The sequence below is a fragment of the Ambystoma mexicanum genome, chromosome 12, assembly GCF_040938575.1.
Source record: "Ambystoma mexicanum isolate Mex_15411 chromosome 12, UKY_AmexF1_1, whole genome shotgun sequence".
Taxonomy (NCBI): Eukaryota; Metazoa; Chordata; class Amphibia; order Caudata; family Ambystomatidae; genus Ambystoma; species Ambystoma mexicanum.
This window is the reverse complement of record NC_090936.1, coordinates 78,806,356-78,833,436: the sequence shown is the minus strand read 5'-3', so window position 1 is coordinate 78,833,436 and position 27,081 is coordinate 78,806,356. Positions and strand designations below refer to the sequence as shown.

General features: G+C 47.7%; 1 protein-coding gene across 3 annotated transcripts in view; it reads left to right on the top strand.

The window, feature by feature from the left end:
• The window catches only part of TMEM60 (transmembrane protein 60), a 110,947-nt gene that overhangs the window by 16,645 nt on the left and 67,221 nt on the right, over nucleotides 1-27,081 (top strand). The window contains exons 3-4 of one of the 3 annotated variants that reach the window (XM_069628042.1): nucleotides 3,562-4,231; nucleotides 4,332-4,549. The exons of the other annotated variants lie outside the window; for them this stretch is intronic. The gene's annotated coding sequence lies outside the window, so the exon portion shown is untranslated. The remainder of the gene's footprint in view (nucleotides 1-3,561; nucleotides 4,232-4,331; nucleotides 4,550-27,081) is intronic. 3 annotated transcript variants of the gene reach the window in all.

The following is a 27,081-nucleotide window of genomic DNA, read 5'->3' as shown; positions in this document are numbered from 1 at the left end:
ATATTCTTACAGATTGAAATCAACACCCCCTTTGATTTTGACTTGTTGGTCAAATGCAGGTTTTTTCCATTCAAAATCATGAGTTTCTTTGCTTTATTCTTGTATTGCTCGCCACGAGTGCACAGACAATTATTTATCACCAGTACATTTGCAGGGCAAGGAAAATAGTTTCAACGCAGGTAGACGGAGCAATAACTCACAACCAGATATGCAGTTAGCAAAATAATGAGCACTTATACGACTATTTATTCATAGCTAAGAAGCAACAAGTGATAAAACAAAAATAAATCAGAGAAGATGGAGAATTCAAAAGAAGATACATCTCTGTGGGCGTACAGGAGTCCCTCATCTCGCCAGAAGTGGCTGGAAGACCCCGGTAACAGCCAGGCAGAGAGCACAACAGTCCACAGGAAGGTCGGAACAAGGCGTATCCCCCCCCAATCCCCCTCCGACTGACGTCTTTGTGTTTTTCCCCCCTGACTTCTCCAGAGCCTCCCAATATATGCCCTCCTAAAAAGGGGTGTCAATTTCTGGAACCTTCTGGCATTAGCACTTACGCATTGCTGAGTGACCGGGTCAACCTCTTCTAAACACCAAGGAAAAACAATTGCATAACTCATAGCAAGACGCAACAAAACCAGCCTCCCAGCACACTGTCCTTGACTAAAGTCTGCATACCAGGCTCAGCAACGGATAACGTTGAAAGCAGGTCTTTTAGCAAAGCAAGTGCAGTTTTCACTGAGGCATGGAATAAATATCTCATTATAGCTCAGGGCCATGTTTTATCTCGAGCATAACAATTCTAAACAAGGTGTCTAAGGAAAGCAAGTATTTTGATAAGCCATCTAATGAACATATGTCAAAGCTTAATTTTAGTGGGGATGCCTATGCAACCCCCTTATTTTCCAGCGTGGGGTGTCTAGATGGTGAGAGAGATGTGCTATGGCACTGCACATGTACTGGAGAGGTGTACCACCTGAATCCTTCATTGTTATAAAACATTTATACTATACCAAATCACCATCAAAGTAGTCGGAGGGCCTGGCTTATTGCATCCCCATCAGGGCTGTCCAGACCTTAATCTTGGGGAGGCATGGGTGGGAGGGGAGGGGAGGTGAGAAATAAGAACAGGGGACTGGAAAGTGGGCAACGGTTTGACTGTAATCATCAGGGGAGCTGTAACCCAGGTAGGAAGTATGTCTGTGATTGTGTGGGTACGTGTGGATCCGATCCACGTCTGCTTTTGAGGAAGGGCTTATATCTGTGTTTTGTAAAGAACTAGAACAATTATTGGCACGTTGCTCATAAAACCATTGGCGTCACAAGGTGATTGGGTTTGCCATGGGCCTGAAGTGTGCTAAAGCCACCCAGTAATAAAAAGAGAAGCCCTTGATTTTGGTTTATCCTTGTAACCGCTCACATCTTGGAGGGAGGGGTCTGGCTACCAGGTGTAGGCAGAAGGGAGCCCCATCCAGGGTGAGCTGTGTTGCAGGTGCATGCAATTGAATAACTATCATGTAAGAGGGCGTAAGTATTTCATAAAAGTACCACATGGTATGGCACCCAGAGGCACATGGAAGTCTTCATACCCCACACTCGCCCCTAACTATGTAGATGCTGTGTGTGCGCCCTCTTTGACCAGAACAGCAAGACCGTAGTGGCATCCCTCTGACCCGTGCTAAACCATTTGACAAAATTAAACTGAAGATGGGCAATACACAGAGGTGAATGTTGTTGTTAGCCAAGGGAGCAAGATGGTTAATAAAGTAAATGGGTTGTATTTGGCCCTTGATAGAAAATGGAGATATTGTTTTCCGTGGAGCTCCTAACTCCACAGTAAAACCACTTCACAGCACTGAAGAGTGGGGAGGGAATCGTTCTTATTACAAACCAGTAATGTAAGCACCAGTGTGCCCCAAGAACAGCACTGAAGGTCCTCTGCCCTAAATGTCCACAAACGACTAGAACTATAGTATGGATAAGTGGGTGAACCTGTAGATCCTTCCAGGTTAGAGTAGTTTTCAGTAGGCAGATTACCAGGTGACAACACAGGCCTGAGGCTGCTGCCCAAGCAGTCATTATGCCATGCTGCCAAACATGTTAAGGATTCCTGGGTTGTTGAGGCTGGGCCCTTCTTGTGGGGGTTGCTGGGCTCCTCTGGGATTACTCTGCTGACAAATCACCCCTTTCCAATTCTCCCTTCTTTTCAAACCACACCAGAAGGCCCAGGGTGGTTTTTTGTGTGTGTGTGTGTGTGTGTGTGTGTGTGTGTGTGTGTGTGTGTGTGTGTGGGTAAAGGAAATATTGTAACGCACTTTTGTGTTTACAGTATGGAAGTACGCTGTGCGCTGCATGCTTGGAAGTGATCTAGGTGAGAAGTGTATAAGGCATCACTGTGACAGATGGTTGGCCTTGTGCCTGTAGTGTGGGTGTTTTGACAATTCACAAGGTGTTGACACTTCTCATGAGGATGACCACCTGGGTGATGGGCAGCACCACTGAACCCTTTCACACACCCCCTCTGATACATCCATGTGCTATTGTAACAGAACGTTATTTTTACTAACTGGGACGAAGAAAATCATTTGAGACATAAAGATTACTCCCAATGTAAGTACTAGGAAGAGGTGGCCCCAAGGAGCCATGGAGAAGGAATTCTAGTGCTCCATGCGGGGAATGTTCACTTAAGCAACATAAAAATAGACGAAGTTCTCGGTGAGGGAGAGGTAAAACAGTCCTGAATGCAGGCCAGCCCAGAAGGAGAGCAGCCCAGGAAAAGCAAAGGAGGCAAGAGCGCCTACACCGTTGGTCCATAGAACTGGATTGAGACACGCGGAGTGAGGACAACGCAGGCTCAGAACGCCTGCACAGTTCTCCCGAATGAAGCCTGACACCAGGAAGAACAGGCAGTGTGTCCCGGTGCCAGGGAGGGGAACGGGTGCAACGCAGGAACCGGTAGGGGTGTAAAGGTGAAGGATGAATGAATGCAAGTTAACCGAAAATAACGATACAAATAATCTCCTTTGTGGCAGTACTTAGCAGGAGAGTGAACCAAGTGGGCCTATCACTAGAGGGAGTGAGTGAGGGAGGCAGGGAGGGGGGGGGAGTGAGAGAGAAGGGTTTGGAACACAAACAATATAAGGGTCTGGGACCCGATCCCGCATTAAGCTATTACCGGAAGGAGTCACCATCCAGACAGTGGCGCAGAGAATCCTAATTGTCAGGACCCTCGCCCAAAACCCCCTCTGGCAAACCCATTGGCCAGGTGGAGTCAGGACTCGAGCCTCTAGAGCCTGGCATCCTCTTCAAAGGGTCTCATGGGGCCAGTCCTGGTGCCTATGGCGCCAGGCTCATACACCACGAAAAACAATGTGCTTGGGAACTACTTTATTGTATTGTCAGCCAACATGGAGGCATCCACATAGCTTGGTACCTAAGAACCAAGCTATGCGGTCCAGTGTTTTGGGTGTGGTAGCCTATGGACTACTTTACCTGGACTATTTTGTTGGGGCTATTTAAACAACACCTGAGCAAGACAACATGCTTCGCTTTACTTTGCAGCTTGCAACGTGACGCTCGGTGTCCAGCTATTCCCTCGAACCTTCGGAGAAACAGAACCTGCAAGGAGACAAAAGGAACATCATTAGCAGCAGTATCTTACCTGCAGTCTTCATCTTTAAACACTTGCAGCTACTGAGAACAGCGTCCTCGAATCTGCACGCCTCTCAGACAGAACGACCTGAAAGAGGAAGATGGAGGCAACATTAAAGAAAGCAGCAGAGACATTTACAAATTACGAACTGCTCAAAAGGCTTACCTGGCTGGTCGCCTCTCGGCTGGCACCACTCCGGACATTCCACTTGCGCTGAAGAACACCGCAACCTACAAGGAAGGAAAACACAGGTTAGCAAAGGCAAGACTTCGCAGCACTGCGCATAGCGCTTACTTACCGCATCATAGCGCTCTTAATGCGCCATCATTTACCAGCGGGGCTCCACCAAGCCAGTTCGCCGCGCTGAAGCTCCGCATACCTAAGAGAGAAAAAAAGAGACATTTTAAACAAAGAAAGGCAAGCAGGATAGCAACAAAACTAAAGAACAGCAATAAGACCTACCTGAACAATATCAAACGGGCCGGCATCGGTGAAGTAACTGGACCGCACTCGCCCATGAAAGATAAAGCGCCCCTGCAAAGAAGGCAGGACGGAGAGCACGACTAATTCTACCACAAGGTGAGGAGAGGGCGCCAGAGGGACTGAAATCATATGGGGGTGGAGGGAGGATACTTACCACAGTCGGTCAGTCTTGAACACAGTCTTCCTGTATTTTCAGGCAGAACCTTCCCCGCAGACCACATCAGGGCAAAGCTGAGAAGCATACCAGCGAGTAACCCGGCTGGGTGGCATCCCTGTGGATACCAGGTGAGCGTAACACCAATGGCCACCAGGGAAGGGTCTGGGACCCTGTCTGCTGTAACAGTGGAAAAGAGGACACAACTGGCCATACAAGAAGGGTTTGGGACCCCCAACAGAAAGAGACCAAATCATAGAGTAAGTCTTCCTCACTATTGTATTGATCATTGGTTAGTTATAACGTGCTTATTTTTATTTTATTTGACACTTGTATAGCGCACAAAACCCAGAGGTATCTAGGCACTTTTAATTTAAGAATATGGTTACAGTAAGTGCTTCAGGTTACAGAGGTAGAAGTGTACGAGGTAATTTACATCGTGGAATGTGCGAAAAGGTAATGCATTGTGCTACAAGTGCAAACGAGAGAATACATAGTGATCACATCCAATGAACCTGACCCCATGTGCCAGGGTGGCAGCAGCACACAAATGCGAGAAGACAAATCAATGGGCAAATACATGGTGCCTATCCCACAACATCACAGGCGACCGGGGGGGGGGGGAGATTGGGGAGGAGAATCGTACCTGTAGCAGACAAGGAGCAGACGGGGGTCTTTGTCGTGGGCCTTGGTAGATCTGGGCCGGCTCCCACCTCCCGGTTGCCCCGATTGGCCTTTCAAGGTCAGACAGCGAATGGGAGGAGGAGTGGAGCCAGGCAGTGCCAGGTAAAATAGTGCAGCCATCTTGGCAAGCCATAAGCACAATGAGTCACTAAGAGTGCAAAGTTGCAGGTAAATTGATAATACAAGAATAAGGTAAGAAGCAGGTGCAGGGAATATCACATCCTGGAAGCCTCAGGATGCCTTTGAATTTAGGTCCAATTTCAACTTCAAATGATATCCGCACAGCAAGCGCGAAGCACAGCACATTAGCCATAGGCTTAACCAAGCAATGCGCATGCTCTGTAGCGATGGTAGAAGGCAGGCAAGCTATTGCAGGAGCCCATGCAGCATGGCTCCTTCCACGGTGCTGTAGAGAGATGAAACCTGCTTGATATGATAGTTTATTTGTATCGCGCCCATAAACAAGTGTTTCAGGGCGCGGCGAAGAAAGGGAGTGGGGTATAAAGGAGGAAAACTGTAAAAACAGAACCATCTTACTAGGCCCAGTGACATTGAGAACATGCAAGTGCAGGGGAGAAGGATGGGGGAAAAGTGCAAGGGGCAGGGTAGGAGTGGAAAATGCTGGACGAGTGTGGAAAATAACAGGTAGTGCGATCGCCAGGTGGCAAGTGCAATAATTAAGCGCAGACAACGAGTGTCAGATAAGTGCAGGTAGGGGGACTGTAGGGTTGCAGATACAGACACCCAAGTGCAAGGGTTATCAGGAGGCCATGATGGTATGCAGAAGGGTGGGCAGAGATCTGGGCCCGAATACTGAGGGGAACCAGGAGCCCAGTGCAGAAATAGACAGAGGTCAGCAGGGGAGAGGAAGAGAGGAAGGCAGAAGCAAATAGGAAGGTCTTGAGGTGCTTCCAGAACAAAAGGTGGTTCTCCTCAAGTTCAGAGAGGCAGGGAGGCTGTTCCAGAGGAAGGCCCCAGCTGAGATCTACCACCAACTTGTTGCTTGAAGAAGTAACCGACCCGGAGGGAGTTTGAGGTAGAGGAGCAGAGAGCTTGAGTAGTAAGGTATTTCCGGAGGGAGAGTTGAAGTTCTAGCGGACCTAGGCCCCAGAGGCCTTGTGAACAATGCAGAGGGTCTTGAATTTAATCCTTGCAGCCACTGGGAGCCAATGAAGGGATTTCAGGGCAAGAGAGATACGAACCCTGGGCTTAAGGCCAAGGACAAGACTTGCAGTCCTGTTCTGGATGAGTTGCAAATGGCGGACAGTGGAGGCAGGCAGATTTAGAAAGAGGCTGTTGCAATAGTCCACCCTAGAGAGAACCATAGCTCTAGAGACAGTGAGCTTCTGGGGGAAGTAGAGGAAAGGAAGAATACCCCTGAGGAGGTGCTGTTGGTAGTTTGACTTGTTTGGGGCATCAGTGATGTGAGGAGAAAAGGAGAGCTTGAAGTCAAAGATGACCTAAGGTTCTTAGCCTCACAGGTGGGAGCAGCAAGGGGCCACGGGAGGCCAGCCATAGAGTGATGGGAAAGGAAGGTGCAGGAGTGCCGATGAGAAGGATCTCTGTCTTACTGGCATGCAGGTAGAGGTCATTGGTGGCACATCACTCCTGGATAGCAGACAGTCGAAGAGGAGGTGTGCGAGGGGAGCCTGATAACCAGCTGAGCGTCATAAGCATAGCACTGAAAATTGGAGCAGAGAGCAACAATGAGGTGAGCGAGGTGTGCTGGGTATTGGTTGAAGAGCCAGGGAGCGAGGTTGGCACCATGGGGAACACTGCAGGTGGAGAGTGGGATAGAGGAAAGGAAGGACCCAAGTTGGACCTGGGAGGGTCGATCAGGGAGGAAAGAGGTCAGCCAGGGCCGTGCCTGATCAGTGATACCCAGGTTATCACAGAAGCAGTTGAGCAGGATAGAGTAGAAAAGAGATAGAGTAGGATGAGGACAGAGGGGAGATTAAAATCAAGGTTGGAGAGCAGGTCTTCATGGATGTTCAGTAGAGCAGTTTCCATGCTCCTGGCTGCTCTGAAGCCAGACTGATGGTCATGAAGACAACCAATAGAATCCGTGTGGAGGTTAAGCTGGGCGATGGCCAGCTTTTCCAAGAGTTTGTCCTAGAAAGGGGTTATGGAGATCGTGCTGTAGATAGCCGGAAGAGGGGGCTAGGCTGTGGGTTTCTTGAGAAGAGGGTGCACAAGAGAGTGCTTAAGAGGGGAGGGGAAGGCTCCAGTGGTGAAAGAATGATTGCAGAAATCAGCCAGGACAGGAGTGAGGGTGTCAATATGGCCCTTGATGGTTTTAGAAGAACCAGGAAGAACCTGTTTATACAAGAATTTCATAGATTGGACTTATCTGGAAATCCTGGAGAGAAGGGAGAGGGGGGGGACTCTCTCTCTCTCTTCATGGGCCGGATGACTGAGAAGGTGGGTGCCAGTGCTGGATGGGGTAGAGATGGGAGGAAAGGATAAAGTGGGCACTCCAGGGGAATTATGAGGGGGTTAGAGAGGGGGAGGTCGGGGGAAGATGAGAACATCTACCGTGTGCCCTGCACAGTGTGTCGGACTAGATGGAAGAATAGAAAGAGACACAGAGGCCCCGAAAGAGTCCAGAGGCTGACAGGAAGCATCTAGATGGATGTTAAGGTCACCAAGGAGGAGGAGTTCAGTGGTCAGGAGGAGGAGGAGGAGGAGGAGGAGGACACGGAGGAGGAGGAGGACACGGTGAGAGGGAGAGCACCTACAGACCAGACATTCAACAGAGGTGTAGGCCTGCGTTGAAATGATGGAGGCAGGAATCCACTCGGGGAAGATCAGGGCTACACTCCTACTGATGTGGTTGGTTCTGGGTGCGGAGAGGATCTTGTAGCCATCAGGGAGGAGAGTGTCAAAACTCGTAAACGAGCCAGCGTGAACCATGTCTCGGTGAGCCAAGTACATAAAGGTCATGCTCTTCTAGGAGACAGCAGATGTCAGAGGAGTGTTTGACGAGCGAGAGAGTGGCAAGGTGGAGAAGGTTGCCATCCTTGAAAGACTTCCGGGGAGGGGTACAAATCGAAGGTACTCCCTGCGGAGGTTGAGGAGGCAGAGGGAGGGCAAAGGAGAAGGAAGAGGAAGGAGGGCGACGCAGGGTCGCCAAGGCGGAAGAAGAGTGTGCACGATGGACCCCAGGCGGCCCATAGGACTGGGGGATTTCCAAACAGCACTTTAAGATGAGCAGCAGCACCCTAGAGATTGAAGGGGATGCAGATTTGTACTCTTGCACCAAATCAATAATGACAACTCAATAGTTTGGCAAAGGGAGTCTGTTTAATGAAGAGTACAAAAAACGGGGAGTTCAATGAATATCAGCAATCGCTCGATCTACCTTCTAGCTTCAACGCCAATTAATTTCAGAAAAAACATAACATTTATGCCAAAAACTCGTCATCACTGACGTGTAACTCTTAAAACTTAGCATGCAACTTGATTTGTTCTAGGAAGTAACTTATTATGTACTATATCTGTATATGGTAACGGGGAGAGGGGATTGGATAAACCATGTCAAGTGGGGCCTCTAAGCCCTTCCTTCAAAGTGGCCACTGTAAGCGTCACTAAAAGTACGACGTCTCATTGGTTCTACTAACTATAGGACCCTATATTACACGGTCCACTATGATTGGGTTGGCATCAACACACTCATACTTTTCCACTTGCACTTAGCAGCGTGCAGAATAGCCGGCCAGGTGCGGGGAGTTTGTCTGCACCCCTAGCCTGCCTCCCAATTATTGCAACAATCAATCATCACTTCAGTGGTCATGTGTCAATTATTTCTTTGTGGTTGGCCTCGAGTCTGCTTCTCTGGCTTTAATTCTCGATTTGTTTGCTGCAAAACTCTCCTCTTGAGACCTTTAGTAAAGTTTGGTTGATTCTGCTCTTGTGCGTAGTGGAAGTATACTTATAAAGTGCTCTTTTGTGGTTATATATGTATAGGTGGTGCTTGCCGCAATCTATCTTACTACTAGGCATAAGCAAGCCTCACGATTTCTGTGCTTCTTGCGGTTACTTTGCATATGTACACGTTTAAACTAACTGAATATCTTCATGCATATCGCATAATTTCTGACATCTTAACATCCATTGTTTCACTTTAGGCTCAGGATGTCACTTATCCATGGTGTTTCGTCTGTTTTGTCGTCATTCTCAGGTCGTTATATCTTGTATGTGTGAGTCAGTCTGGGTTCTTATGACGTCACCATTCGTCTTCTTTCAGTATCTTCTTGGCTTCTTCAGGTATTACATTCTGACAATCCTCATTCTGTCTCACTTGTCGATATGGTTTTCTCAATGGGTACCTTACTGTCCAGGTTTTCTTGGGTGTCGGTACTTCAACAGTTGCTGTTATTCTGATAGGTACTGGACAGAGCCCAACTGCGGCTCTCTGCTGGTTTATTTGCTCATCAAACGTCACATATTCCGGCGTGAATGTTTCTGGTACTTGGAAAATGGGCGGTTGGGGTGCGAAATGTGCTTGGCACCTCCCCCACAAGAGGATGCAAGAGCAGTGGTGGAGGGTGGGGGCAAGGAAGCTGCAGAAGGGATAGCGGGAGCAGAAAGGAAATTGATATGGCAGGGGAAAAGTCTGTCAAAGAGGAGGCGAGTCGCCTGAGGGCCTTGGACCAAGATGGTGCCATTCCTGTAAACATTAATGATGACCTTGGAGGAGTGGAAGGAGGCAAAGTGGGCCTCCCGGGTGCCACTATTAATGGGAGAGGAAGAGCAAGGAGAGACCATAGGTCTGCTGAAGGAATGACAGAGAATGTCCGTGAGAGTCTGTCTGTAAGCGCGGGTGTAGGTATCATCGAAAGGTAGGCCTGGGTTGGAGACCAGGATATCCTTTTTGAACTTCTTCCTACCAGACTTCGTGAGTAGGGAAGGATAGTCGATGGAGAAACAATTGGAAATGATAGAAGAGACAGAGCAGCATATCTGTGGAGGAGAGGAAGGGAGGCAAAAGGGTGGGGAATGGAGATGGGGCGGGGGGAGCTGAGGGGATGATTTGGAGACAGGAGAGATGGAAGGCTAGGGTGGGAAAGCAAGAAGGGGAAGCACAGTGGTCACTGGGCACAGTGCAATTCAAGGTAGCAGGCAGAAGGAAAACAACGGTTACAGGCACAGCACAAATTCGAAGGTGGCTGACAAATGCAAAACAATACAGAAGAGGTTTCTAAGTGTGGATCAGGGATTCAAACCTGTGTTGCTCTGCATTGTCTTGCTTCCAAGACGAGCCTGCTGCCACTGAGCTATATTACCTGTGCCAAAGCATAGTGGCAGCGATAAGTCCACTAGTTATGATCTGTGATCCTAATGAGATTTGTTGAAAGCAAGTCACACGTGTGTATCAAGTAGGAAGCGCTGAGACAGGATTGTATTGAGCAATTGAGCAATACCAGCAGACTTGAGACATTCTCCTGGTATCACATCAGATGTTTTGATAGAAACACCAGGGGAAGGGAGTCATTCCCTGCAGACCTTGAATTGAACTGTGCCAAAATATACCAAGAGAAGGGATGGGCCTCATTGAGTCTGCCGGTAACCCTGCCGGTGCTACCAGCGGGTTGCTGCCAAGCTCGTAAAATTTGCTGGCACATGACTTACCGGTGCTACTGGGAGATTCCAAGTCCAGTGGCCCGGAAAGTCAGGTGCCGGTAAAATGTAAGTCCCCATTCCCATAGAGTCCTCTAGGACTCTATGGGAGTGGGGACTGGGGACTTGGAAGCCTGCCATGGCTGCGGTGCGTGGCAGGGTCAGATCTGTCGGGCACAGGGGCCACAGCAGGCAGACACGTAGTTTGCCGGTACGGAAACAAGGGTGTCAGTGAGCTTAGCGGTACCCTTGTTTCCAAACCGGCAAATTTATGAGGCCCATTCTCTTGGTCCTCAACTAAGAGTTGATGTGAAGCAGTCATCATTAATGTCTACCTAAATGGCACTGTCATGGTCCAAGGCCCTCAGGCCAATCTCCTCCTCTTTGATGGGCGCTTCCCTCGCCTCATCAATTTCCTCTCATCTCCTGCTGTCCCCTCCTCCCTCCCCTTGGCTACCTTGCCCTCTCTCTCTCGCCTCCTCTGCCCCTCCTAGGGCTCTTTCTCCTCCGCAGGGCATACCTCTGATCTGTACACCTCCCGGAAGGTCTTTAAGGCTGGCAACCTTCTTCATATTGCCACTCTCAACTCTCGCTCTGCTGTCAAACACTCCTCTGATATCTGCCACCTCCTTGAAGAACTAGACCTTGATGTCCTTGGTCTTACTGAGACATGGTTCACGGCCATCTCTGTCAAGAGCTTTGCCACTCTCCTCCCTGATGGCTACAAGATCCTCTCAGCACCCAGATTCTCCCAGTCTGGTGTGGGGGAGAGGTAGCCCTGATCTTTCCTGAGTGGATTCCTGCCTCTATCATTCCCACTCAGACCTACTCCTCTTTTGAAGGCCTTGTCTGTAGACTTTCTCTCTCGCCTACCCTTTCCCTTACTGTGGTTACCATCTCCCGGCCTCCTGGTCAAATCACCTAATTTCTCTCTGAGTGGGCAGACCTCTCCTCCCTCCTGTCCTCTACCACTCAACTCCTTCTACTCGGTGACCTCAATATACATTTAGACTCTGCTTGCTCCTCCTTCTGTACTCTTCTGTGACCTCTGCGACTCCCTCTCCCTGTCCATCCTCCCTTCTGGCCTGACTCACTCTGCAGGGCACACACTCAATGTCTTGATCTCCTCTGACCTCCACCTCTCCATCCCTCTGACCACTCCTCTCTCTTGGAGCGATCACTCCCGCCTCTCATCTCTCATCTCTCCCTCTCTTCCTCCCAAGCGAAGCCTAGCCCAACACTGCCACCTACCTTCTCGGACTTCTGGCACATGTAGCGTGTGCCAGTTGAGGCTTTTGCCGCCACTTTGTCTCCCCCTCCCCTCCACCTTTGACTGTCTCACATCCTGCCACAGCCCTTTCTCTGCTCTACTCTTCAATTTCTGATAGGCTTGATGCTCTTGCCCCTGTCATGAAGATCCGTTTGAAGTCCAAAGCCAAGTGCAATTCCTGATATGACTCTGACCTAGCTACACTTAAACGTAAGTGTAGGGCAGCCGAGAGGAAATGGAGGACTTCCTGTTCATCAAAGGCAATACCGACTCTCTGTCCTCACCAAGAAGAGAGTCCACATTCTAGCTTGTGCCTCTGCAGCATCTAACAACTCGGCCAAACTCTTTAAAATCTGCAAGGAGCTGGCCAGCCCTGCTGCAGTCTCTACCCCTCCAGTTGCTTCCCAGGCTCTTTGCAATGCCCTTGCATCTCACTTCATTTAAAAAACCCAGGACATCCTGTCCACCCTCTCCACCCACTCCCCTCCCCATCTGTGCTGGCTGACCCTCTTTTATCCACCCCCCACCATCTTTCTCGTCCTTTCCTCTTTTCTCCCCTGACCAAGTCACTATACAAGTCCGATCTATGAAAGCCTCGTCAAAACAGGTTCATCCCTGTTACTTTAAAACCATCAAGGACCACATTGACACCCTTGCTCCGACCCTTGCTGGTTTTTGCAACCACTCCTTTGCCTCGGGATCCTTCCCCTCCTGAAGCACTCCTTTGTGCATACTCTTCTCAAGAAACCCACAGCTGATCCTTCTTGTCCAGCTAACTCTGGCCCAATTTCCATTACTCCCTTTCTTGGCAAACTCCTGGAAAAGTTGGCCATTTCTCATCTTAACCTTCATTCCAATTCTGTTGGCTGTCTCCATGAGCACCAGTCTGGCTTCAGAGCTGCCAGAAGCACGGAAACTGCTCTCCTGAACATCCATGAAGATCTGCTCTCCAACTTTGACTCTAACATTCCCTCTGTCCTCATCCTCCTCAATCTCTCTTCTGCCTTCAACACGGTCAACCATACCATCCTGCTCAACCGTCTCTGTGAAAACATGGGTATCACTGATCAGGCTCTGGCCTGGCTGACCTCTTTCCTCTCAGATCAACCCTCCCAGGTCCAACTTGGGTCCTTCCTTTCATCTATCTTCCTCTCTACCTGTGGTGTTCCCCAGGGGTATAACCTCTCGCCCCGGCTTTTCAACCAATACCTGGCAACTCTCGCCCACTGCATTGCCACTTTCTGCTCAAATTTCCAGTGCTATGCTGACGACACTCAACTCATTTTCAGGCTGCCCTCTGCAACCTCCTCTCCGTCTCATCTCTGATTACCTAACTGCCATTCCAGATTGGCGTGCCGCCAATGATCTTTGTCTGAATGCCAGCAAGACTGAGATCCTCCTCATCGGTACACCTTCACCATCCTTTCCCCTCACTCTCTGGCTGGCCTCCCTCGGCCCTCCTCCTACCTCCACCTGCGAGGCTAAGAACCTCGGGGTCATCTTTGACTCCACCCACATCTCGGTGGTCTCTTAAAAGTCAAATTTCCGACTGCACCTCCTCAGAGGTACTCTACCTTTCCTCTCCTTCCCCCAGAAGCTCATGGTATCCCAAGCTCTGGTTCTCTCTAGCTTGGACTATTGTAACATCCTCTTTCTAAATCTACCTGCCTCTATTCTCCACCCTCTGCAACTAATCCAGAACAGGACTGCGAGACTTGTCCTTGGCCTCAAGCCCTGGGATCGTATCTCTCTAGCTCTGAAATCTCTCAATTGGATATGTAGGATTGTTTAGCGTGTTTTGGGAGCACAGAGCACAGCACCACTGCACAGGATAAATGTATAGCATGTTTTTGAAGTGCAGCACCACTGCATGGGTTTGGTGCATTGCTATAAGGTGGTACAGCAAGGCATGTGTTGCCAGTGTAACATGGACATGTAAATGGAAACAGGCTATGCAGTCAAAAACGATTTATACATATAAAATGCAAATAATTTTTTTTCACAGTTAAAAGCATATATTTTTTTTACCTGAAATTCCTCTGTTGCAGGAGACACATTTGAGGATTAATGAATTAACCTCATTAACAAAAAACTAACATGCTAACTCATTAATAAAATGTGTTCTCCAGTGCAAAATGGATGGAAAACACAGGCTCTGAAAGTCATTTTAAACGCGCATCCGATTTTTTTTCTTTTTTTTTTTCTTTCTCTGTGCTGCTCTGTCCAAAGTATTTGCAGGAAGCAAAGGCTCGAATAGCAGGAAATCAGTTTTGTTACAGTTGCTTACTGTAAAAGATTTCTATTGTGTGCAGGAGGAGGATAGGACATAGGGGACTCTTATTGGACAAGCATCATATTAGAGGCTGTAACCAAGTTTTCATGTAGAATCTGGGGGAAGGAGAGAGGCAGAAGACTTTTCACACAGCTGGGAGAAAGACCTGGCTGGTGGCTGAGTTCCTGATTGAAAAAGCAGGTCCCAGCTGCACTGCTGCAGAGACTGGGAATCCCAGACATATAATCCCCGGTTTGAGTAACGGCAGATGCCTGTTCTCACTGGGGGTGCTTGAAGAGGGAATTGCCACATCCAGAAGGCGACCAGCCGAAGAATTTCACACGCTGAACAGATTAGGTAAATTATACATTGCAAAGTACGGGGGCAGTGTGCGTGAATGCGAAACTATTCAGTGTAGAAGAAAGAATTCCAGTGTTTTATCAACAGGTTTAATGTTGCGACTGTTCTCGTCGCCCTCTTCTCATTTTGTTACAGATAATGTTGACTGTGCTATTTCATTTATTTCTGTAAAAAGAGTAAGATCGTGTTTAAATGCAATTTTTATAATACACAAAAATATCTGAAAGCAGACGGGTAGTGTGTTTTTTATTTTCTTTCCTTTGTGCATTTATCATTACAGTGCTGATGATGTGGGGAGATGTTTAGACAGTGCAATTGTCATTTTTAAGGTAGCTAAAAATAAGACTTGGCTGCGGCTGTGTGCACGATTTCATTCAGTATGAGCAATTATAAATAACTGTGTGTGTTATAGCCTGCTGGAGGTACATGAGTCAGCAGAAAGAGAGGCCCTGGACATAGTTCACCGATGTAGATAAGTTGGTGATAAATACCGCATGTTAGCTCGCTGCCGTAGATAAGACAGCGAGGACAGCCCATGGTGGCACTCCAATTGAAAATGTGGTGTTCCTGAAATGTAAGCCTGAGGCCTCTCTAATGATCACACAAACAAACTAAGGGGTTCTGGATATTGGGGCCGCATATAAAACAAAGGAATTATGCTCACCAGAAATACCACCAATAACGCATACAAACATAATGTATCCCACTAAATGTATCAGTGTGCTGACATAATGTATGTATACTGTAGTACTATATACCAAATCTAATCTGAATGCAAAGAATGATTATTACTGAATTATTTTCATTTTGGTGGTAAGAAAATACTGCTAGGCCCCAAATCTCTTTGCTCCTCTACTTCCAACTCCCTCAGGGTCTGTCGTTTTTCAAAGAAACAAGCTTGGGGTAGATCTGTCTTCGGCTGGGGCCTCCCTCTGGAACAGCCTCCCTGCCACTCTAAAACTTGAGGAGAACCATCTCTGGTTCTGGAAGCACCTCAAGACCTTCCTCTTTTCTTCTGCCTTCGCTCCCCCTCTCCCCTGCTGATCTGTTCTCTCTTGGCACCGTGCACCTGGCCACCCGCTGTCCTCAGGGCCCAGGTACCTGCTAACCCTGCCACCCTCCCGCACTGCCTCCGGGCCACCCCTTGCACTGGGGTCTGTATCTGTACCCATACAGCCCCCCCTTTTTTTTTCTTCCTGCACTTAACAGACCTACCCTGTCTGCTGCCTTAAACCTAGCACTTGCAAATTGCTGGCTGCCCTAAAACCATTTGTTGCCTTTCTTATTTATTTATTGTTATTTATCTATTTCTCCTCTGCTTTGCACTTTCCACTTCTCCCCCCCCCTTCCATGCACTTTTCCCCTCCCCCATGCATTTGTGCGTTGTCAATGTCACTGGGCCTAGTAAGATCATTTTTTTGTTCTCCTCAATGTCACTGGGCCTAGTAAGATCATTTTTTTGTTCTCCGCTGTTCCCCTCCCTTGTCGCGCTCTGAAACACTTGTGTACGAGAGCAATAGAAATAAAATATCAGTATCAATAAACGCCATCCAAAAAGCAGGAGAAGGGAGCCATTCCCCTTAAAAGAGGAACTTTCTGTTAGTTACCTTTTTAGTTGCAGTGTGACGGACAGAAGTAGGTTATGACACAGGACGGTTGAATTTATTTTGATGGACATTCTGGCTGACCTTTTTCAGTATTCATTTTGAGGCAGGGAAACACCTCTTAGAAGTCAGGGGTAGTGAGAACCTTTTTCACCTTCAAATAAGTCTAACCAAAATCATGACACCTTTGTGTCAGTCTGCACCTTAGACACCCTTACAGTGTGTTGGCCAGGGGTGGAGTATGTCCGTTGTATTTAGAGGCCTACCTTTTTGATGTTTGAAATATGGGGAGAGGTTTTCTGTTTTTGTGAAAGCCATATGAAAATGGCTAGTCTTCATGTGTCTGTGGTGAGCAAGGTAGCTAGAAATTGATGGTTAGTCAATAGGCGGGGCGGGGGATAATCTTTGCAAGTTCTAAGTGCCTAAACTGACTTTACGGAGGGATGTGTTCATGTCCTTTGTGTACTTTTTGGATTAATTGGTGGTTGAATCACCATGCTCATGAGGTGGAGATACCATAAGTGTCTTACCCACATTGGTGCAATCAATGTTCAAGTTAGCTGTTTGTGAAGTAACTTGTGTACCACCTTCAAGGCAGCGATTGTCGGGAGGGGTGGAGCGGAAAGCATATGCAGATATCCCAGACCAACTTCTCTGGAGATCATTCTCTAATGACCCCTCCTGTTGAACCATGTATGCCAAATTGGGGCATTTGGTGTTCTGGACTCTTGCAAACACATCTCCTTTGGTTGGTCCAACATCTTGAACATTTGTTTGTGTAGATTTCCCACTTGCAGTTCTGTTGAAGTTGCGATCTCCTGGTACCGGCTGTGATTGAATTTAAGTCCCCTTTTGATGACATATCGGTGCCGTATGTCCTACGCTAGGAGCGACAGTGTTAATGAGTATGCTTCACCCTGCATGTTTATGTAGGACATTGCCATGGTGTTGTCTGTATTGACTGTGCCACAAATAATCATACTTGAGGCACGAATGGTGTTCCAAGGGTGTTTTCTTTTTTTTTTTTAAACATCTTTTTAATAAGGTCGTGGCAGGTACATGACTCGCTCCAACAGCACAACAAGAATATCATACAGTGGCACATTTTGCATTTTCACAGGTGGTACATATCCACATAGAATTTTCATTGTCCGACGGCAGTTCACATAAGTATGTCCTGAACGGGCCCCAGATGTCGGCTCGTTCTCGACTGAGTCAGTACATATTGTTCCTCATTCTCATTTACGTATGTCAATTCTCGTAGAAAGGTGTTCATGTTCGGAGGTGTAGGGCTTTTCCAAGCCTGGAGGATACATTTTTTAGAAACTGCGCATGAAACCTTAGAGTCTTATAGTCCTCTCAGAGCACTTCCCTATATCGCCAAACAGATATTTTTGTGGAGACAGGAATGGGGATATTTGTGTGATTTCCGCCAGCAATTCAGCCACCCTCCCCCAGAACCGCAGCAGCTCAGGGCAGTCCCAATACATGTGGAAGGACCCTGCTTGTGGGGTTCCGCATTTAGGGCATTCGCTCGAGGAGTCCGGTACAAACCTCGCTACTGTGGTCGGCGTATAGTGTAATCTATTTACAATTTTAAATTGTATCTGACGTAGTCCTGCATTGAGCAAAACTTTTTGGGTGAGTGAACAGTACTTCACCCATTTCTCGTCAGGTACGGGCATCTGCAAATCTGTTTCCCATTTTTCTTTGACAATGTTGATCGTGGGAGTGTGGGCCTGCACCGATGCATATAATTTGGAGATTCCCAGACCCCCTTGAGTTGTGATCAGTTTTAAACATGGGTGTGAAAGTGGCTCATCAGGGAAGAGGGGGCATCTCGCCTGGAATGCTGATCTCATTCGGTAATACTGGAGTGTCCGAAGCGGTCCTCTCCCTATGGCCCTTAAAATATCTGTTAAGCTTACGAATTTCCCCTCTATGAACATGTCCCCCCACCACCATTTCCCTGTAAGGGTCCCATGCTTCCTGCATGTCCGTATCAAACGTGGGAGGAATGCCGGGAAAATTCCACAAGGGAATTTGCAGGTTATAAGGTTTTTCAATTTAAAGTCTCCGATGTATTGCCCCCCCCCCCAAGCCTGACAAAAGAGGTGATGGTTGGAAGGTTTAGAATAAATCTCAACCTCTGGCATTGCTCTGGGCAACCCTCCAGACCATCGTTCTTCGCCTGCCAAGCCATTACAAAAGGGGAAAGACCACATGCAAATCAGGCTTGGCCCCACTCCCAAAGGGGTAGTCCAGCCCGAACTGCTAGGTCACATCCCTTCTGCACGAGACCACAAGCATCCCCAGACATGTTTCAACCTTGTTGGGCGTCATCAGTGAGGAGTAGCTTGGGTCTCTAGGCCCAGCAGGCACGGGACCCACGTCTGGGCATACTCGTCCCACTCGGGGTGACAAAAGCAAAACAAAAGAGGTGATGGTTGGAAGGTTTAGAATAAATCTCAACCTCTGGCATTGCTCTGGGCAACCCTCCAGACCATCGTTCTTCGCCTGCCAAGCCATTACAAAAGGGGAAAGACCACATGCAAATCAGGCTTGGCCCCACTCCCAAAGGGGTAGTCCAGCCCGAACTGCTAGGTCACATCCCTTCTGCACGAGACCACAAGCATCCCCAGGCATGTTTCAACCTTGTTGGGCGTCATCAGTGAGGAGTAGCTTGGGTCTCTAGGCCCAGCAGGCACGGGACCCACGTCTGGGCATACCCGTCCCACTCGGGGTGACAAAAGCAAAACAAAAGAGGTGATGGTTGGAAGGTTTAGAATAAATCTCAACCTCTGGCATTGCTCTGGGCAACCCTCCAGACCATCGTTCTTCGCCTGCCAAGCCATTACAAAAGTGGAAAGACCACATGCAAATCAGGCTTGGCCCCACTCCCAAAGGGGTAGTCCAGCCCGAACTGCTAGGTCACAACCCTTCTGCACGAGACCACAAGCATCCCCAGACATGTTTCAACCTTGTTGGGCGTCATCAGTGAGGAGTAGCTTGGGTCTCTAGGCCCAGCAGGCACGGGACCCACGTCTGGGCATACCCGTCCCACTCGGGGTGACAAAAGCAAAACAAAAGAGGTGATGGTTGGAAGGTTTAGAATAAATCTCAACCTCTGGCATTGCTCTGGGCAACCCTCCAGACCATCGTTCTTCGCCTGCCAAGCCATTACAAAAGGGGAAAGACCACATGCAAATCAGGCTTGGCCCCACTCCCAAAGGGGATGCTTGTGGTCTCGTGCAGAAGGGATGTGGCCTAGCAGTTCGGGCTGGACCGCCCCTTTTGGGGTGGGGCCAAGCCTGATTTGCATATGGTCTTTCTCTTCTGTAATGGCTTGGCAGGCGAAGAACGGTGGTCTGGAGGGTTGCCCAGAGCATTGCCAGTGGTTAAGATTAATTCTAAACCTTCCAGCCATCACCTCTTTGTTTTTGCTATGTCACCCCGAGTGGGACGGGTATGCCCAGACGTGGGTCCCGTGCCTGCTGGGCCTAGAGACCCAAGCTACTCCTCACTGATGAGCCCCAACAAGGGCGAAACATGTTTGGGGATGCTTGTGGTCTCGTGCAGAAGGGATGTGGCCTAGCAGTTCGGGCTGGACCGCCCCTTTTGGGGTGGGGCCAAGCCTGATTTGCATATGGTCTTTCTCTTCTGTAATGGCTTGGCAGGCGAAGAACGGTGGTCTGGAGGGTTGCCCAGAGCATTGCCAGTGGTTAAGATTAATTCTAAACCTTCCAGCCATCACCTCTTTGTTTTTGCTATGTCACCCCGAGTGGGACGGGTATGCCCAGACGTGGGTCCCGTGCCTGCTGGGCCTAGAGACCCAAGCTACTCCTCACTGATGAGCCCCAACAAGGGCGAAACATGTTTGGGGATGCTTGTGGTCTCGTGCAGAAGGGATGTGGCCTAGCAGTTCGGGCTGGACCGCCCCTTTTGGGGTGGGGCCAAGCCTGATTTGCATATGGTCTTTCTCTTCTGTAATGGCTTGGCAGGCGAAGAACGGTGGTCTGGAGGGTTGCCCAGAGCATTGCCAGTGGTTAAGATTAATTCTAAACCTTCCAGCCATCACCTCTTTGTTTTTGCCCCCCCAAGCCTGGACAGTGCAGCTCGCCAGATCATATTCACACATGTCTCAATGCCGTGGGTCAAAAATAATTGATCTTACATCAGAGGGTGCAACTGTATGTGTTTCTATCCATGCGTGAGGTGCATCTACTACCTCCTCCTACCAATATCTCGCAAATTGCGCTTGTACAACCAGATAATAGAGTTCAAAGTCTGGGGCAGCTATGGTGTTTAATTGTAACCTCACAGCAATGGTGGGATCGCTGGAATTTTGGTGCCGATAGGGCTTGGAGTTGTTGGCACTAAGGCCGTACCTCTTTCTCTCGACTTCCCTCGCCTTTTGCTCATCCCTAGCCCAGGCGTCCTTAGTGGGGGTTACTGTTACTGAATGGGGTCACCTATCTGTTTCATTCTGCCTGCGACTAATGGTATTTACCCTGAGCCGATGGCCATCTATCTAGGGGTCTTCTAACTGTCTCTCTCCTATGCCTGCTTAGTGTTCGAAGAGTTAGGGGTGGTGCTTCCTTCCACATAGTACCAGCGACATGTCACACACTCCTGGTCTGACCTGACCCTCTCTTACACTGGGTTCCAAGATATTCTCCTTCTCACCACTCTACTATCTCTCTTATCTTACACTCTGTCTCCCTGCATCCACCCTTTAATGTTACATCTCTTAGCACTCTCTCTTGTCTCCTAGTTCTCTTCCTACTACCTCCTCTCTGATCTTCTTACTAATGCCTCTCACTACTACCACTCGTCTCCTTTGCGACTTCCGCTTCCTCTCCACTTTTGCTACTTCTCCTCTACTACTACTACTTCTCTCTCTGTACTCTCACTAACAATACCTCCACTTACAACCGCTACCACCTTTTTTTTTTTTCTTCTACTGTACTGCTATTCCAGTCAGTCCCATGCTGGAACTACAAAAGGAATTGGCACACGGGTTAAAATTAAGGTTTTATGAGGTGGAGCTACCTCTGGGGATTTTGAAGTTGGCACATAGCATGGCCCAAGTCTTCCACATGAGATGCAAACTTTTACTTTTTGGCCTTTTATATACAGATCATTATACTTTGGGTGTCGCTGAATGCTGCAAATGCATCTTTATGCAAATGTACAAGTTAATGGCCCACGGAGAATCAGTAGCTCCCAGCAGATGTTGGTGCCAAGCAAGGCTCTCTTGGGCTAGAAGCTGGAGAGCCCAGCAAATTCGAACCCTGAAGCCAAAACCACATTTTTATCCTCTTTTTAAAAACTAGCACCAAGGGAACCATGGAAATATGAATTTTGGGTGTGTGCCTGGAAATAGAGTGGGCTGCTTAGATAGTCATTGACTGCATTTGCATGCAAGCCCGATTTAACTATGGATATGAAGAATTCCAATACAGTGCATGTGGTGCAAGACAATTTCCAAATGTGTGCCAACTACAAGGCTTGGTTGATGGGCGTCCCTCAGAAAGCATCAGATCTGAGACTCTAATCCTGGCGTCGTCCTTTTGTGTATGGTGTGCCTCCACTTGGCAGTATTAAGGGGCTCCCCAAGTAACCCTTCTGCAAGACAGTGAATCTGTGACTCACTAAAACTCACACAGTATTTTCTTGTATTTGTGTTTTTATTTTTTATTTTTAGTACAACCATAAACAAAGTGAACTATAATTATTTATAGCCAATGAATACTGGTTCCCATGAAGCTGATGGTGACACTGAATATTTCACCCAGCCCTATTTAGAAAACCATCCTCATTGGTTTTCATTAGTCATTCACAATGCCAACCCAGCGGATCCATTTCTGTACAAATCACATTTGATCATTTGATTTGATATACTTGAGATCTCTGTTGCTACTATATTCCACCTGGGTGCATCAGTGTCTCACTTAACATAGTCCTCATTTAGCTCAGTAGTTGCACTTATTCCAGAGCAGCCTGCCGGTATAGTACTACAAGCTTCTTTCATTCTCTTCAAATTGAGCTTGATGGCCTGTTGAGCTGTACAGTCCAAGTTTACACACATTTATCATGACATTGTCCACAATAACCCAGCCTGTAAAATAGTTGGTATACCATCTTACGGTTATCAGTATCTCTTAACTGTCAGTTTTGCTTCTTAAAGATAACTGTCTTATGCAAGCATTAATTTATTAATCCAACTCTCCCACATCTGTATCAATGCCCCACAGTCATCTTTGTTTTTTTCTGCATTACTGGAGTTCAGCTATGGACCACCCCCTCATCAGGGATTGCCATACATGTAAAATTACATATTGCCAGAGAACTAGAGCCTAGCTATTGGCAACTGTACAGAAATCCACCCCAGCGAATGTATGCTATGATGGCCCCTGCATCTCCCCAATACTGTTGCACATCTCTCTACCTCACCTATGTTATGAAGGTGAGCTACAATAGGGTCCCGCTGCAGAATACAGCTACAGCCACAGCTGGTACTCACTAAATATGTAGTAGCAGTCTCTGTAACAGCCAATTTGTCCACTTTTTAGAGGCAGGTGGCGTTCCTTCAACCAGTCATGCAGCCATGACTCCGTTTATTCAATAATGTTTTGCTACTGCATTGAGAAATAATGCCCTACGTCTAGGCAGCAGTGTAACCTGCTAAGTGTCTCACCACCTGTATTCACTTTAGCAAACAATCAAGGTCTGTTAAGACAATCTTGACCCAGGTTCATCAACCACTCTGGTAATCTATGGAGTGTGCTATTCTTCCATCATCTACGTTAATGACTTATCAGCCACGAGAGCCGCAACCCTTGTCCCCAGATTTTAACTCCCTAGAGCATCTAAGGCACCCAAACGTCATCTATGTAGGTTTCGTCATGCACGGTCAGTTGTTGGCAACATCTGCAGTGTTGCCAACCAGTAGTCCACCTACAGCACCATTCTCGTGATCATGTGTGTATGCATTGTATGCATCCCTTGGCTTTCAGTATGGTCCACTGCTTCCTTTGGGGTTGGGGTGTCTTATTTTGGCATACCACTTTTAGTTTTGATGGGTCCAAAAAGCATATATTCCAGTTGACTCTTCTGTCGTGCTTGCTTGACCTCAATATAGGAACTCTGTGCCTATTTGGAACTTCTGGGAATCCGGGAACACCAAAAGGAAAGCTGAAACATATGCAATCTTGCTTTTTACCTGTGAATAATTTAGAATGACTCTCCTGTCCCGGTAATTCAGCAATTTGTCTAGAAGCGTGTGAGGTGGTACGTACCTACTACACACAGACCCTATTTGTGCTCTCCACTTCAAACTTTGAGGACATTTTTCAGCATCTTCATAATTTAGTTTGTCCAAAAATGTACTTGCATTTCACCCCTCTCTCCGCCTTGGAGACCCCCAACTCAAATGTTGGACCTACGTGATCTGCCTTCTGTGTCTCCCACACGGTGCTCCAACAGCGGAGTGTCTGATTTTTGTTTTCAGTAGCTCTAATTGTTAGTCTGTTTCACCAGCCGAGGCTTCCACTGTGGTCACTCTGTCGGCCACTTTCCTCAAATCCTACCAGATGAGGGATGCCTGCCCACGCTAAGGTCCAGTCTGGTCTGCTTGCTCCCTTTTGACAGCCTTTCCCCCTCTGTTGACTTGAGAAATCGTACGAAATGATCATGTAACAGGGAATTAGCAAAATTGCTTAACCTCCTGTAGAGGCAGTGCCCTCCCGATGTGGTAGATTATGTACACTGCAAAATATTTTTGGGAGTCTCCATACCATTCATCTGGAACTTACACCAATGTCCCGATGTTGCGTGCTTCATTCTCTGAATCCGAATACTCGGTTGGTGTTTTGCTTACAATATACTAAAGGTTTGTTTTTGATCCGGGAAGACGTTTTCTTTGTTCAACCGCAATTATCCCCAAAAGTATGGTTTTATTTCTCCCTGACTTTGTCTTCAATCTCCAGCGTTCGTTATTTACTGTTGCTTCTGCTTTTTACCTGCCGCCAGTGTCATTTTGAGAGCTTGTGGGTCCCGATGCACTCTAAGCTACCATACCTGGTGCTTCTGATCTGTTTATTGAAAACCGACTCCAGAGGGCATGTGCAAGGTTGTGCTAGTCGCGGTAGAGGCGACAGCCTGCAGGATGCATTATTTCACAGGATCAGATTGGTTCAGTATAAAGAGTGCACCTCAAGTGCTTCTGTCTGCCGTAATGGATGGCTACGCCCTTTTTCCTCCCACGTTTTTAGTAAAGCGGATATTATTTTCTGCAACCCAATCCCAGAACTACAAATCCCTTAGTTCCTTTTAGGTAGTTCCTTTTAGGTTTAGAGCCAGTGAGAACGGGGTTGGGAGGGGGTTGATGGCTTGTCCTTGTATCAGGAGTGACGGTCTTACTCCACCCCCCCTACAGCAAAATCGATGGTGAGGTAAGTGGCAGGACGACACTTAAATCAAGCCCCAAAAATAAAGTGGGCTCACAGCTGCAGCTTGCAGGGTTACAGTTTGCTAGACAACACTAAAAATGATTGTGTGCATTTTTACCTGGCTCATTTTATAGGAGGATATGTAAAATTTGACCTTGCTTGACTTTGTAGAAATTACTGTTTGACTCAGCTCTTTAGCCTACCAATTCTTTCAACCTCACATCCCCCGAAGTGACTTTGGATGCCCACCTGAAGTGATCAAGGAAGCAATCTGGTCAGTCCGGTGTCGCCAGACTTGGCCAGTGCTCTGGAGCACATGGCAGCGCGAGGTTGGTGCTCTGGTGTCAGCTCAATGACTTTCACATTGGGTGCAATCTTCTCTCAGCCTGCTGGTGACACACCAGCTGGATTGCTGAAGCCACCAGGATCCAAGTTTGAAGACTCTAGTAAAGAGATTGGACAAGCAGTCCGAGGGACTACGTCAGGGGGCTGTTTTGCAGATGGCTTGGTCCCCAGTTTGGGGGTCCAGGAGAGAGATTTAGGCCTAAGGTGATTTCCCAAAGCCAAGCTCTGCCTAGACCCCCCCCCTCCCCCAATGTCAACTGCTATTCAGAAACATTTTGCGTCGGTCATGGCGCACAGTACATTTTACCAGAAGCTATGAAGGACTCTGTGGGGCTTGTTCAGGTTGCTGATTCATTCTGAGCTTCATACCTTCATCGTGGGTAGTGGAAGCGACTGAGGTCCTGTGCGCGAGCCAAGGCTCTGCTACACGCATGTTTTAAGTGCAGCTTGCTGCCAGTCTCTACTGAGTTCTGTGACTTGGTGCCTGCTGGACAGCTTGTTTGCTTTGCCTACTTTTTTCCACTTGTGCTTCCTGTTGGAGGTCGCTGCAAGATCCTGGAGGGAGGCAGAGTGTTGTGCTCCTCCTTCCTCAGAGTCGTGGTCGCTGGTGTGGATTCTCAGGTTGGTGGGATTTAGTCCTTGCCCAGTCTCCTGAGGTGTTTGACTTTGGTGTTTGAAAGCTACATTGGGTGCAGAGTGTGCCAAAAGAGAGCGCCAAACAGCTTGCTGGAGGTATTCAGTTTTCAGACATGTGGCATGCTACAGACCATATGTTGTATTTTTGCTGAGACAGAATTGTGGGTTAAATAGCATTGCTGGCTTATAAGTGGAAGTGGTGTTACATCTGTTATGAAATTGATGATGCTGTTAAGTAACAGCGATTAGTAATTGTAACATCAATATTTTATCCTACCTCCTAGTACATCCAAGCCCTTTAACAAGTGCAGTTTAGCCTATTGCGGTGTCATACCCAAATCTACCTCCTAGAGGTGTGTGGAGCACTATGCCCCCCCCTGTTCTTGTATCTCAGTGCCTTTGTGCTCTGTGTTACTCCTAAGTTACTCCTATGGACACACTAACATAAGACACAAAAAAAACACATGAATCGATTCAACAATAGAAACACTTTTATTCATACACAGCAATGCATGATGCAAATCTCGAATTTGCACCTTTTTATGCTTTTGGTGCAAATCTGCAATGCAATAACTATAAGCCTTACATGCTTCTAATGCAAGCAATCTAATAGCAACTCCAATCCACACCATTCCTCTCCAATCCACACCATTCCTTCACATTCTCTAAGACAATCCCTGTCTGATTACCCCATCTATCATGTCAGCCAAATCTCTGTGTGATTGTCTGTCCTAATTCCCCATGCATGTGTCTTATCAATACTCCGCTTCTTGCTCTGTGTCTCCTCTCCAGTTAACTCTGCAACCAGCCAGTCAGTCAGGGCCTGTCCTTGGCCTCTCTCTCTGTCAGATCAATCTCATCAGCTCTCATCAGAATGCTTCACCAATATTTCCTCTGTCATCCAAACATCTCTCTTCCATCTCAGAGAGCAGCATTCCAAATCTCCATCTTCAACTAGTATCTCAGAACTAGAAACCCCAAAGCCTCACCTCTCATTATACTGTTCAATGATGTAATCCATGGTTACATGTCTCTCTAAGCTAAAATACCTCTGTCTATCTGTCAGCATATCTAAATCTGAGCAGTGCCTAAAAGTCTGTGATGCATGTCTTGTACTTTTCAATCACTGCGTGTTCTGGTCATCATGACATTTTCTAATATCTATACCCCGCTATCAGTGCTTCAGTTACCATACCATCCATCTCTCTCCATATTCCCCCATTCAAATCCCTATATCCTTGCATGTCTCTGTCTGCAAAGCTCCTCTTGCTTTCTGCTGCTGCATGCCCCCACCTTTTCTGTCTGCGAAGCACAACCCAGGCTGATAATAAAGCCAGTAATGCCTTCTCCTCTCTGACAAGAGTCACGTTATCTCTGTTTGCTAAGAAACTGTTTACGCATTCCAATCTTTCACAGTAACTCATAACTTCCGCAGTACTGCAGTGCTTATGTTCTGTCTCAATGGAATGGCTTCATGCTTTCTCTAGTGCTTACTCTCTCTCTCGCAAACCCAAGCGCTATCTATAATGCAGACTTCATGCATATTATA